Below are 14,322 nucleotides of genomic sequence, written 5' to 3' on the forward strand. Positions count from 1 at the left end.
TATATATATTTAATCGTGATGTTTTTAGTTTGGACCTACTCAGCAATACATTAAACTTGGAATATTTTAATGAGTAAAATTAGACAAAACCTGTAATTGCAGGTCTGAAACAGTTTTAGATGTTTGCCTTAGCCCAACTTTTTGGGTTGAATGTTTCTTATTCCTGATCTACAATTGACAACATACACTTAAACGACAACTGCAAAAAAAAAAGAGTGGATATTTACTATTGCATGTCTGCTTTAGAGTTTCTGCCACCTTTATTTTTTGCTTGTTTTTCTAAAATGCAGACACATCCCAGTCCGCAGCCTTGCAGGGCGTTGCATCAGAGCAGGAATTTTCCTCAGAAGCCCTCCGCCCTCTTTGGTATTCGGAGCCGTTAAAATGAAACCCACTCCCACTCGGTCTGTGATTTTTCCCGCCTTGCTCTCGGCTGTCCGTTATTTTCTGTCCCTCCCTGCAGCTCGGCGCTGCCCTTCTCCTTTCTCTTTGGAAAAACAACAGTTTTCCGTTCTCCTGAGCGTTTTTCCTGCATATTCCTGTTGCATCAGTGCAGCAGGGAAGATCTGCTCTCACCTCTTACAGCCAAAACATGTGACCCTGCGCGCCTCAGCGCTCCGGCTAACAACAAACAGTCTGCACCGATTTGGTCATTCTCAAGTCAGAAGACGTAAAACATTCAAGCTGAAACTTGACGACATTTTCATCATATTTCCACGCGGCTGCAGAGTGTTTATGTCAGTAAACAAGTTTGAATTGACCTGACTGCAAAACAAAAGTTATACAAGAAAATGTTACTGCAGATCTTCACCTACAACAAACTTTTAAAGTCAATAGATGCGTTTACACTGATAAGAAAAACTTTCAATGTGACATTTTGTAAATAAACACAGATTTAACTAAAAACTCACTTTTTCATCAAAAAGTTATCGGTTTATTTTGTAAAACTGCAATGAAAACAGCTTTTCGCATCATATAGTCACATAATCAACAACAGGATGTTACTACTGGCAGAAATGACAAAGGAGAAGACAACAGGAAGTGGTTTGCAGGACGATGGCGCTGCATATTTTTTAATTATTTCCTGAACAAACATTCACATGTGATTTTAATTGTTTTTTATTTAATGGAAACAGCACAGTTGCACAGTTTTAATAGATTCATTTTCAGTGGAAACAGAYACTGAGGCTTCCACTGAAACCTGACTTGTTCTTTTCCTGTTTGAGGCAGTAAATAATCACCATGAAATCCTCTCCATTCATATCAGTTGGTAAACGGCCAACGTAGCTGTGTGGTGTCAAAACTAGTAATTATCTGTGTTTTCCTCCAGGTTCAGTACAGTAGGAGCATGTTTCTTCTTATTATTGTTATGTATTCTTATGTCTATGCAGATGATATGAATCTGTTCATGTACATAAAGGCTACACATCCAACCAGCTTTAGGAATTTTTCAGCTCATTATTTAGATTTTTCTTTCTTTAATTCAATGAAAGTCACTCAGAGATAATCGTTTTGGTTCCCGAACATCTTTAAAAATATAAATTCTGTTTCGTTTTACAGGTTAGGACCAAAGTGCAAACAGGAGATTAGGATGATCATAGTGTGTTTCTTTAATAAACAATAACGAGAACTTACAGGACAAACAGGAAGGGGAGTGGATGATATCACAGATTAACTAATGAAGCACAAGAGAGAACTACAGGGGAAGAGGTGGGTGATGTGATTGGCTGCAGGTGAGGCAGTCAGGTAAGGGGGACACCTGTGGGAGGAAACAAAAACCATCAGGCTGGAGGAACTGATGAAGGGAGACAAACCAACACCAACGGTGCGAAACAGACGAGAAAGCAGAAGAGAAAACATTTAAAGGAAACTAAATCTAAATAACAGAAGATTAGAAACTCAACAAAGGAATAAATGTGAATGAAATGACTTGTAGTGGAAAAAAGCAAAGAAACACAAACAAATGAAACTCAAAACTCAGATCCCAAAAAATGAGTTGAGCATAAATCTGGAAACATTCCTGCAGGTTAAATCTGCTCAGTCTTAACTGATCYATCAGACTCTAAACTCACTGCAGAGTTAAAAGCCTAAAAAAGTTCAACACAGATCCAGAACGAAGACTTTGTTCCCATGTTTACGTCCGTGGACTGTAACCGTGGCAACCATCCATGGTTCTGGACCAARTGCAGGAAGCTGCAACAGAAGAACAGATGCATTTTTGTTGGCATTTCCTTGTTTTGATTTGGAAAAAGAAAAAAATGTTGAATGAAGAACTTAATGATTAGAGTCTTATCTAAAATCAGCCACTTCCTGTTTTACTTCCCAGCCGACTCACTGCTGCATTTCTGTAGCAAATGTTTTCAGGGATGGATGAAACATGTTGGAATGAAGCGAATGTTTCTTTGAGCTGTGATGCTGCGGAGGATTCAGCTGCACGTTGTCCCTAAAAACAAAAACAATCCGGCATCCTCCTACCACTTCCTGTCGTCTTCTTCGGCATTTCCTGCAGTAGCAACATCCAGCTGTCGATCATGTGACTCATGATGCAAAAATATTTTTTATCGAAAATTTAGATTTTTTTTAAAAGAGGCACATTTAAGTGAATTTACTTACATAATTTCAATTTGCAGCATTTCCTGCAGCATCCTCTTAAACGCCACATTGATTTGATTTCCTGTTTGTTCAGATTCTCCAAGTCCATCGTGACTCCATCCCTTAGCTTTTGGGAGTTTTTTCAGCCTGAAATCTCCCATTTAAACCCAGGAACATGTTTAACTGCCTGATGAAATCTGACTCTAAGCTGCTCGTTTTGGGGAAAGTCTGCGGTTTACCCAAACGATCTAAAATTCATCCTGCACGCATAAAGTAATAACTGTAAACTCATCACCTGTCAGGCTGATAAAAGAGGTTTTGCACTGTTTTCAGTGAGACAATCTCATTTGTTTTTCCTTTGACTCCTGCAACTTAAATCCCGTTTTCAGAGGGAAGCACACAGTTGTTTATTGTCTCCTGATTATGGCCTGCGGGAGCCACAAGCGCCGGCACGTCACGTCTCTGCTCAGGCACTCGGTGTTCTGAGCAGTTTATCAGTGGCAGAGTTATACAACTAATTTAAGAGAAGACGGAAACTGCATCTGCAACTACAGAAAACGGAAAAAAAAAAACAAGAAACGCGTGTTTCTGTTTCAATAAAACAGAAACATAACGTTTCTTACAGCTTCTTGCTTTTAAAACTGGAAAAGCTCAAAGTTTTAATGCTGCTTGTTGATACAAAACAAATGAAACGGAAAAACACACATTCTGAGAAAACATCTCTGTTTACTACAAAGAAAAACGAGAAGCAGAACAGAGTGTGAAATAAAACACGGCAGGCCTTACCACAAACAGAGCAGACATTATAACGTATATTCAGCCATATACGTTTTGGAAATGGTGAATAAAAACAGTTATTTCCTTAACCAATAAGTGCAAAGATAATAAAAATTAGCATTTGTGAAAATGAAATTTGTAAAATATAATTTCATTAATGACCAATTTTCTTTTTCCACAGAAACCAAAGATAATAGTGAACATTTAGAATGAACATTAAATTGTAAATTTATTACGTCGTTTCCAAACAAGTCAGTTTAAAATGCTGCAAACTCACAGCACAAAACTGAAGTCCTCCAGACCACTAGGGGGAGCCGAAGAAATAACCCGAGAAAAGGCAATTTAATGGGACGTCCAGAAGAAAGAAATGCTAAGTTATACTTTCTATAATATTATGCAACAGCAGCATATTTACATTGGTAATTTTAGCGACTCCAGACTCCCTCTAGTGGTCTGGAGGACTTCAGTTTGTGGAGAGTTTCATATTTCTTGCTTTTTGTAACATTTTTCCTTTTAAAGTTTGAGTCAGTCACGTGCTTGCATTGCATTTTACATTTTACTGCACGTTTGCACCTGTTGGCCTCTTCAGTTTTGTTTCTCATATCGTCCCATCAAAGCGCTGAGCCGGTTTGAAACGCTCTGATGGGACGACATGTAACTGCAGAAACAAAACTAAAATGGCTAAAATAAGTTACAAATGGGAAAAAACAGACATCAAAATAGGAAACTACAGTCAAAGTAAGAGAATAAAACTGTGTTTTTGTATATTTGTGCAAAAATGAGACATGAAGTTGGTACTATGTGGCTGAAAAGCACATATTGCCCCTTTAAAAATGAAAAACAAATTGTTTGATGGTTAATTTCTAAGCTTAAACCAGAAATACAGTTTGAAAGCATAAAGATGCATTTTTCTAGTTTAACTAAAAATGAATGCAGCTGCAGTTTTTCACTTTGAGCTTGATGGATGAGTGAACATGATGCTGTTTTTGTTCCCCTGGGAAGCGTCACTGCTGCTGTTTCTGTCTGCGTCTGCAGGGATTTGCAGACAGGCAGCAGCTGGTCCACCGAGGACCAGCAGACCCTGATGGGGGCCGGGGGGCCGCGGGGGCCGAGGGCCCAATTAGGAAGCAATCATGTGCTTTTAATCCAGCAGGCAGCGTCAGCGTGCTGACGACAGCTTGCAGAGCGGAGTCTGCAGCGTGTTTGTGCTGGAGACGCATTTCTCTGCAGCTCTGAGGACGAAGCAAACGCTGCTTTTGTTTTTAAGCCTTTCACTCGTTTCACCATCTGCTGCCAACAGAAACTCTGAACTACATGACATTTCCTCAGCGATATTTCATCTGGACGATTCAAGGGGTTAAAAACAAATCAAAGGTTAGCAACTTATGGTTCAATCAGAGGCAGACGACCCAAATAATTCACTCAATGAGAGCAGAACCACGTCAGTCAAAGTAAAAAATACAAGAAATTATTCAAAAGTACGTGGTAAAAAGTTTACTTGGTTGTTGAAACATCGTTTATCAAAATGTAAGGAAAGTTTGGTATGAAAACAATTCATATAAATAATATAATTACACCATAAAATAATCTCTGAATCAGTTTCTTTTAGTATAAACTTACAAAACTTCAACAAAAACTGGATGCTTTTTTCATCCAGTGAGAAGAGAATCCAAAACTTTTACTCAAATAAGAGTAAAAATACAGCCAAGTAAAAATGAGGCTAAAAGTTTATTTTGTTCTAAAACGTTATTCAAGTTAAATTAAATTTTATTTATGTTTGTTTTCTAGCAAAATTTAGATTTTTCAAACTGATAAATTTCCTTGTTTTTTCTAGAACTTTTCTAAAATATAAAAATTTCTGAGTTTTTTGGAGGAAATTTTGTTTTGTTTTCTGTAACAGCCCCACTACCCGGTTCAGAAGGACCTTCTGTTCTGGTTCTGGTTCTGGTTCTGGTTCTGGTTCTGGTTCTGGTTCTGGTTCTGGTTCTGGTTCTGGTTCTGGTTCTGGTTCTGGGTCTGCTCTGCATCCCCAGAACCAGAACCAAGCAGCATTCAGCTTCTATGCACCATGAATCTGGAACAAACTTCCAGAAAATTGTAAAACAGCTGAAACTCTGATTATGTTTAAATCAGCATTTTGTAAAGTTGCTTTTTAACCATAATAAATAAACATGACCAACATATTTGCTGTGTGACGATGAATCTGATTTATGTTTCAGTTTTCAGTCGCGTTGATGTTTTTTCCATGAAGCACTTTGAATTGTTTTGTTCCTGAAATCTGCTGCACCAATAAACTTACAGGGAGATTAGAAGCGATTTCTCTCGGTGAAGGATTTCTGGTGTGAACTGAACCATTTGATAAAGTTTGTTTCTGCAGAAAGCGGCTGCAGTTTCTGATGAAAGCCGTTTTCCTCCATGATGACGTGACATCCAGAGGCTGATGCTTCAGCTGCTTCCTGTTAACTCTTCCTGGAAAAAGAAAAAGTGATCCGTCTCTTTAAGAAGACAGACACTAAAAACACTCAAACTCCACATTTAACATCTCAAATGCTTTTTTAATGATGTCGGAGAAACGATTCAGACGTTTCAGACTTTCTAAAGTCCGGTTTCTGAAGCCTGGGAGACACCAGACGTCTGTCTCATCTCATAATGTCTTCCTGTCTTTGTCCGGGTCAGAACCGAGCTCCACGATCTTTCCTCAAACTCCATCCAGACGTTTATTGTTCTCCCGCCGTGAAGGCAGACGCCTCAGCCTTCCTCACATGGAATCAGCTCACACAATAGGCTTTGTCCTGGAACCAGAGGACACTTCCTGTCCTCCTTCATGTCTTTACGGTCCACTCTCTGCAGGACAAGAGTCCAAATACGTCCAGGGAGACGATGGCTGACGGCGTCGCTGAATCATTTCGGTCTGAAAACATGTTCTGAACATTCCCAGCATTGTTTTAGTCCCACCTGCACTCAGAGCCACTGCTCTGTATCAAAACTTCATCAAAGAAACAAAATGCAAATCACATCTGAAACAGTTTGTTCACACATTAAGTCAAAACATATTCTGACCACTTCCTGTCATTTTCTTTGTCGTTTCCTACAGTAGTAACATCCGGTTGTTCATCATGTAACTCGTTTGTTTCCACTGCAGTTTTGCAAAATAAAATAATTTTGATATGGTCAAAAAAAATCACACCACTGCAAAGATTTTACATTAAAAAAAGTGTTTTTTTTCCCAACATTGGTAAATTTCCATTCAGCAAATTTGTTTTTGAAATTTCAATTCGTGCGATTTTAAGGTCGAAACAGCTGAAACAAACATTTCTATTACAAACGTACATAAACTTGGTCAGTATTCCACTAGTGTCGAAAAAAACTATTTTACAGTTGTTTTTTTGAACAGATTAGGAAAGATCTGTGACCTGTACAAAACATGTTCTTTGCATTTCTTGCACAAAATGATGAGATTTCAGTTTAGACTCTCTGTCACTTTAAATTCTAGTAAACTGCTGCTGGCCACACCCCTCCCCCCACCTCAACGTTTACACTTGAACATGGAAATGGCTGCAAAATGATACACATTTATTCAACAGCACATCTTTTAAAAGCAGAAGTGGCTTTTCGGGGCAGTGCTGGGTAACGGGGCAGTGCCTGCCGGGTAACGGGGCAGTGCCTCTTTTCTGCACGGATCACATCCCATCTTCACTCACAAAATAAAACACAACGCAGAGTTCATAGGGTGTCTTCCACCAGCGGCAGATCCAAAGAGGGAAACCTGGGTTACATCTTGGTGCCGTGACCCGGATAGGTCCAAAAGCTGCCCTGTCTGGTTATCAACCCCTGGAGGTGGTGCGCTGGGCTGCTGCACTAACTGAGATGCATTTCGGAAAACATTGGGATAGTTTTGATGACCAAGGTGGGCTGGTGTGGCTGGGAAAGCAGGAAGAGCGACCAGGGTTCTGGTCACTATAGAAGGATAAATGAGGAGGAGGAGGAGGAAGCTGCCCTTCACTTGCAGACTCGGAGGCTCAGCTGAGTAATTATGCCACATATTTACACATATTTCTTTCTTTCTTTATTACTTTTTACTCTTATGCAGAATTATGAGCACAACAGATCATGTCTCCATGTCTGAGGAAGTTTACTATGGTGTTCTTTGCATCAAATAACAGCAAATACATTCAACACACGGCTCAGCACATTTTACAGACATTTAAATAAAAATAAAAAACTGAAAGTGTCACAACAGTTATGAATGTTTAATACTGAGTGGCTAGCTGGACAGGTTTTCTTTTTATTTTACTTTACTATCACAAAACAAATTACCACAACATTTTACTCAAATCTTTACAGAATATACAGGAAACCCACGTTTAAACTTCTTTTTCAAAATCACACCACTTTTATTTTACAATGTTGAGTTAAAATAGTAAAAAAAAAATCACACAAAAACTATTTACAGAAAAAATGGAAATATATTAAATATCTTCATCACACATAGCCTCTTCCTCCTTTACGTCGTCATCCACAAACGAATCTTCAGTCTGGGTGAAGGAATCCTTTTTCTCATAATAAAAAGGCAGTTGAGATCCAAATAGAATAAAAAATGTGTAAAATGTGAATTTTGCATAACAAGTCGCCTTTCAGGTTTCCTGCTGCTGTCAGACCCGGCGAGTCTGACGTAACCAAATGTTGCTCAAAGACATGCAGATTGACGCAGTGGAGAAAAGCAGAAACTACTTCCTGGTTGAATTCAGGTTTTGTTTGCTTGTGTGAAACTGACAGGATTCCATGTTGTGCCCTTTGACCCCAGAGATTCCCTGGTGATTTCCAGAGAAAGACCCACGTTTGCATGCATTTGCATGGAAATCCCAGGGTGTGGGTGTCTGTTAAACCGACCGTTTGGTTTTAACACAAAGCAGATGGAAGAACTTTGGGAAGTTAAAACATCAGATGAGCGTCGGGGTTTTATAGCTTACAGTTTTCTGCATATGTGAACACAGAGCTCGCTCTGCAGCCCGGCGTTTCCCTGCAGGACCCGGATCAGCGGCTGTTTACGGCCCGACGGGTTCCACCTGCGGCCGTTCTGCTGCTTTCTGGAAGGTCAGAGTCACAAGGATCAAAACAAACGTCTCCACACAGCAAACAAACCCGACCGTCACCCGCCTTCTGCTGATGTCACAGCCGCGGCCCTGTGAGGTCATCACACCTGCAGAGGCGTTTACAGACACATGGGCTGCAGGCGCCGCTCACCTGGTTTTACAACAGGCTTCATCAGCTCAAACCAAACATCCCAAAGTATTAACTCACCGCATTATTACGAGGATAAAGTCATATGAAAAGAATAAAGTCATAGTAGTAATGGAATAAAATCTAAATAATTCAAGAATGAGAATAATCATACAATTACTTCATTCTCTAAGTATTGACTGCATTACTTTGACTTTATTCTCTTAATATTATGACTTTATTCTTGAAATTTCTTTGTTTTATTTATTTTTTCTTAGTATGGTCCCAATACTCTGCCATAGATTTCAACTCCATTTATAAGCAACTTTACATTATTGCAGATCCAATTTCCAGAAATGTTGTAAATTATTTTATTTTTTTTCATTTAATAATGGATTATAATCCAACCACTTTATAACCCAGTTTGGTCTCTCTACTTGTATTTTATCCAATATCTTTCCAGAAAAAAAAATTCTACCGTCAGCGAACATGAATTTAAAAACAGTGAACACTGTAAAAGGAAGAACCACGTTTTACAGTTTAAAACGTTGTGTTAATAGTAAAGCCTGCTCTAAAACTTGTGCACATTTTTCCGCCTCTGTGTGTGTTTTTAAGATCCTTCTGCATCTCCTTGCATCTTGGAGCAACAGAATAACAACATGGCGCTGACGCCGGTGAGCTAAAAATAGAAACCAGCGTCTGTTCCGCTAAAAATACGACATTAGCTGGCAGCTTAGCCTGAGCTAGCATGCTAACGGCGGGGGCGGGAAGACAATCAGCCCCGCTGAGTCACGGATGCCTTCAGCTGCAGAGGCCTGAGGGAGACGAACGAAACCTGGAAGATGGCATTTAGGTCGAACTGCTAAAGGTCAAAGGTTAGGAAACTCCAAAAGCCTCCGTGAGTCACTGATGGAAACGATGCTAACCTGAAGTGCAAGCATGAACACGATCATTAACAGAGGCGGGTACAGCAACAGAGCACTACTTTAACATGTTCTCACTAAAGTAAAGAAAAAAGAAACGTCAGAGGAGATCCGTGTGTGTGTGTGTGTGTGTGTGTGTGTGTGTGCGTGTGTGTGTGTGTGTTAGCAAGAAGGAAGGAAAGCAGCAGTAACTGTCAGGATTTTGGGTTTGAATCCAAATCCAGAACTACTTTTTTGATCTCAAAGGGAAATTAAATGTTGCAGCTCAGAGTTGCTGATGGCCGCCGGCAGAAAGGATCTCCTGTAGCAGTCTGTGTTACAGTGAATTTGAAGACGCCCCTGACTGAAGTCTTTGTTTCTCTCAGACATCATGAATGTGATGAGATTTGTTTTTCTGTAATATTTCTGTTCAGTTTGAGTTTATTATTTATTTCTTGCGCTTCGTTTTTGTTTGGTTTTCGTTTTTCCTCCTCACAGCTGCAACCTGTTAGCCAATCAGCTTTCACGCTTCGTTTCTCCTCGAGTTTAAACCCAGATTGTTTACTGTAAGGTTTGTTTATCATTTTTTATTATTTTTCAGCTTCAGTCGCTACCTACGGCTGCTCACACACACACACACACACACACACACACACACACACACACACACGACAATAACATCATTAAAATGGAAACGGTTGGGAGGTAATTTTCCAAACTGTCATGGAAAACATGCAAAACAAATCCGTTGATTCGTTCTTTGGTTTTTCACGTAATCAGAAATTTTTTGTTTTTTGTTTCAAATCTAAATAAGAAAAATTCAAGCTGCAAAAAAGAGAAAATGCTACATTAATGTTTTTGTTTTTCGTTAATTAGAACGGTAAACGTAAAGTTTTATATTGACTTTGTGCTCCATTTGGGAAAGAGCGACTCTAAAATATCGTCCTGCCATGACCTCTGATGAATGGAAAAACAACAACAACTAAATAGATTTAGATAAATAAATAGAATAGATACTTTTTTAACATGAGCTGAATATCAAAGGTTTTGTGCACATAAACTGCCGTCATCTTTGATTCAGCCTCTATAAACTCTCCTTCTGTATCATATTAACAGATTGACAGGAAAAGCCAAAGTCAGCAGTGATTAGCATAATTATTTATGCCAGTTTTATGTATTTCCTCTGTTTGAAGTCCCGTTATGTTTTTGTCGAAGATCAGATTTCTCTGATATGAGTCACATTATTTTAGATCTGTGCAGAAACTGAAGTTCTGAAGCCGCCGGTGAAGCAGCTGCAGCGTTTGGCTGATGATGATCTTCATCCTGTGATCGGTTCCTCTTCCTCATTAAACTCTGACGCTGCACCATTTCACCCACAGCAGCAATTTAAATCACATCTTCTCTCATAAATCACTTCACAAATTATCTTTGATTTGATTTTCACAATCAATGCGGTCTCTCTGTGTGTGTGTGTGTGTGTGTGTGTGTGTGTGTGGTGTGTGTGTGTGTGTGTGTGGTCTGCAGAGACCAGTGCCTGAACTGGACTGGAAACCAGTTTAGATTAACATCCCAACTTTCTCAGAACCGTTTTGCTTTTAAAAGTCCGGCCGCTGCGTTTTATTGTACCCAGAAACGTCAGTAAATTTAAGCTTCTATCAACTTTATCAACCTTAAAACATTGAAAAGTTCTGCATTGTAATGCATCTCATTTTGTAAGTGTGGTTCTCCTGAGTCTGTCTGAACAGTCAGTATTTTAAGACACAAAATCAAAAATGGAGCCGGAGTTGAAGCTTTAAATCTGTCAGTACGTATTAAAGGTGTCTATACAAAACATGTTTGTTATTCTAAAGTAGTGAGACTTTAGTTGGTCCGTTCTGCTTACTGACCTGTTTAAGGACCTCTGTCACTTTTATGCAAATAAGCTGCTGCTGGCCACGCCCACAGCTCAACATTTACACTTTGTACATGTGAAAATGGCTGCAAACTGATGCACAGTTATACAATTGTACATCTTTGAAAAGCAGAAGTGGAGGCTCCCACACAGCCAGCAAAAATGCGGCAAGTAAACTCTTGTGTTTTCCAGCAGCCATTGTACAGCTCATACAGCTGTAAAACCAGCTGACCAACCGTGCTGGAACTCTGATTGTGATGTCATAATCTGGAGGTTTGTGAAACGGCTCATTTTCCAGACACCAAAAATATCAACTTATAGTCAGAAAACAGCTGGGTGGGTTTTTTTTTAGCTGCTTGGACTGTTTTTAGAAGCAGTGGAGACAAAAATGGAAGAACAAAAACATGCAAAAGAATCATGACTGACATGTAGTTTGTGAGTTCTTCTAACTTTTTAAAGGCAGCCACCAGATGAATCTGTTGACCGATGCAGAAAGTTACAATCACATCTGAACCGTTTGTGTGCAGCATTTTGTGTAAATGCACCTTTAGTCAACACGACTCCAAGACTGTAACCTGCAGGCAGAGGTGATCTGTGTGAGGCAGAGCTTGTTGTCGCTCTACTTGAGTCATCAGATCAGGTGGAAGAAGCTCCTCCTGACCTTTGACCCATAATTAACGGTTGACTGTGAGACCACCACCAGCAGCTCCAGCCTGGCATGCAGGAGGTCAAGAGTCCAGAGGTCACATGCCAGAGGACCGACGCCGCTTCCTGTTCCACCGGTGACATTTCAATCAGACCCAGGAAGTGCTTATCTCAAGGTTTTTTAGTCTGCAAATATAATTTCTAAACCTAAAAAATTTAATTCTTCTAGTAGAGGACAACCAGGCAAATTCAGACCATGAGGTCCAACCCAGACTCTGCACATCTCAGCCAGCAGGACGCAGGTTGACCTCTGGAGCTCCAGGCAGTAGAGAGGATCCGCCATGTTTGGAGGAAACCAAACACGACATTTTAGCAGAAATAACATGTCAGCTGTCAACCAAGATGGCGGAGGCAGGGCAGATTCTAGCTGTAGGGAGAGTAGGTGCTTAGAGTCCTCCTGACCAGCAGGGGGCCCCAAACAGGTTTTATATGTTTACAAAATAAACATTGGATATAAATAAAATAAACTGCAAAGACTGATGTATTTTTGCCATAATAAGGTCAGTTAGACTGAACTGACACTCATGTAGCGACGTAGCGGCTAATGACGGACTAACTGACAGCTAGCAATCATTACCGAACCATAAACCAGAAAATGGCATCCAAACAAAGTTCAGCGGTACAGAAAAACGGGAGCAAAAGAAAATGGAGGAAGAAGAAAAGCGATCAAAGAGTAAACTGGTGTTTGTTGGCGTTATGGGAGGATTCGTGTTGCTGTAACGACGTTTTATGCTAGCTAGCCTCGGATAACTGCTGCTTAGCTAGAATTTGTTCTTCATAAAGTCAGCTTTAGTTTTCGCGTCATGAAGGTTTTCTTACACAAAATGAATGAACAGTCCAGACCTACTGACTCCGATTATTTATTGACACAGAGGATTGTTTTGTTCCTTGAATTCCTCCTTAAATTGGTTTTTGCCTTAACGGTGCAGTATGTAGTTTTATAAAAAAAACAAGTTTGGTACGTATTAGGTGAAACTGTCACCATGTGAGCATAATATGCAGCAGATAATCTGAGAAAAGATAATCCGAAGAAATGCACCAAAAACAACCAATCAGAGCCAGGAGGCGGGGCTTAGTGCTGTCAATCATGTACAAATGACTGCTACCACTCGCTGTGCCACAATGAGAGGTGATTGACAGCGCTAAGACCCGCCTCCTGGCTCTGATTGGCTGTTCCTAGATGGTTTCATCAAATATGTAAAACATGTTTTACTGAAGTTACAGCCTGCAGCTTCACGTTGGGTGGTTTTAGCTGTAGCCTGTCTTGCTAGCATTGTAGCATTTTGTTGACCCTGAAGGGTTAAAAAAGAAGAAGAAAGCTGCAAATGATGATTTGATTTTAGCAGGACTTGAACTCCTTGCAGACTTTGAGTGGAGCATGAACTCCTCCGTACTCTGGAGCCGAATGTGGGTCCATCTGTTCTCCAGCTGATTCTCGGCCCAACCGGGTCACCAACAGGACAATGATCCAGAAGAAAGCCACCAGATCCAGAGAGACTCCATCCAAATATTAGATCAAACCCCTACTTACGGTCTGCAGCCACACAGCCAGCTTCTGTTTCTGCACTTTCTGCTGGTTGGACATTAAAGGGAGCGAAAGCTAAAAATAGTCTCATAAAGACCCCCACCCACGCTGCAGCTTCCCCTCCCCAGAGCAGCGCTGCAGCTCCCCGAGACTCACTGCATCCCGTTAAAAGCCGCGCCAGCGCCGCCACAGACACTCCCTGCAGGCTGCCGGCGTCCCACAGGGCGGGGAGCCAACCGCAGAGCCCCTTCCCCAAACGAGGCCACCGCCAGAGCACAAAACAAACATTTTACTCCTAATAACCGCTGCATCTGCAACAACTGCTGCAGTCCATGAAAACACCGACTTCCTTGACCGACTTGACCGTCCAGCACTTCAATCTGTAGTTATCTCTACTATCGATTGGTAGCTGTTCAATCAATCAATCAATCAGTTTATTTGTATCAAACATTTCAGCAACAAGGCAGTTAAAGTGTTTATAAAAACATCAAATTGTTTCAGAAGCAGCTCTAGCAGCTGGTTTTAGTCCAGATTTAAAGGAACTCAGGGTTTCAGTTTTAGGGCAGTTTTTAACTTTGTAGATCTAGATGGTGTAGAACCAGGTGGTGTAGAACCAGGTGGTGTAGAACCAGGTGGTGTAGAACCAGGTGGTGTAGAACTAGATAATATAAATCTAGGTGGTGTAGAACCAGGTGGTGTAGAACCAGGTG

The sequence above is a fragment of the Poecilia reticulata genome, linkage group LG4, assembly GCF_000633615.1.
Source record: "Poecilia reticulata strain Guanapo linkage group LG4, Guppy_female_1.0+MT, whole genome shotgun sequence".
Taxonomy (NCBI): domain Eukaryota; kingdom Metazoa; phylum Chordata; class Actinopteri; order Cyprinodontiformes; family Poeciliidae; genus Poecilia; species Poecilia reticulata.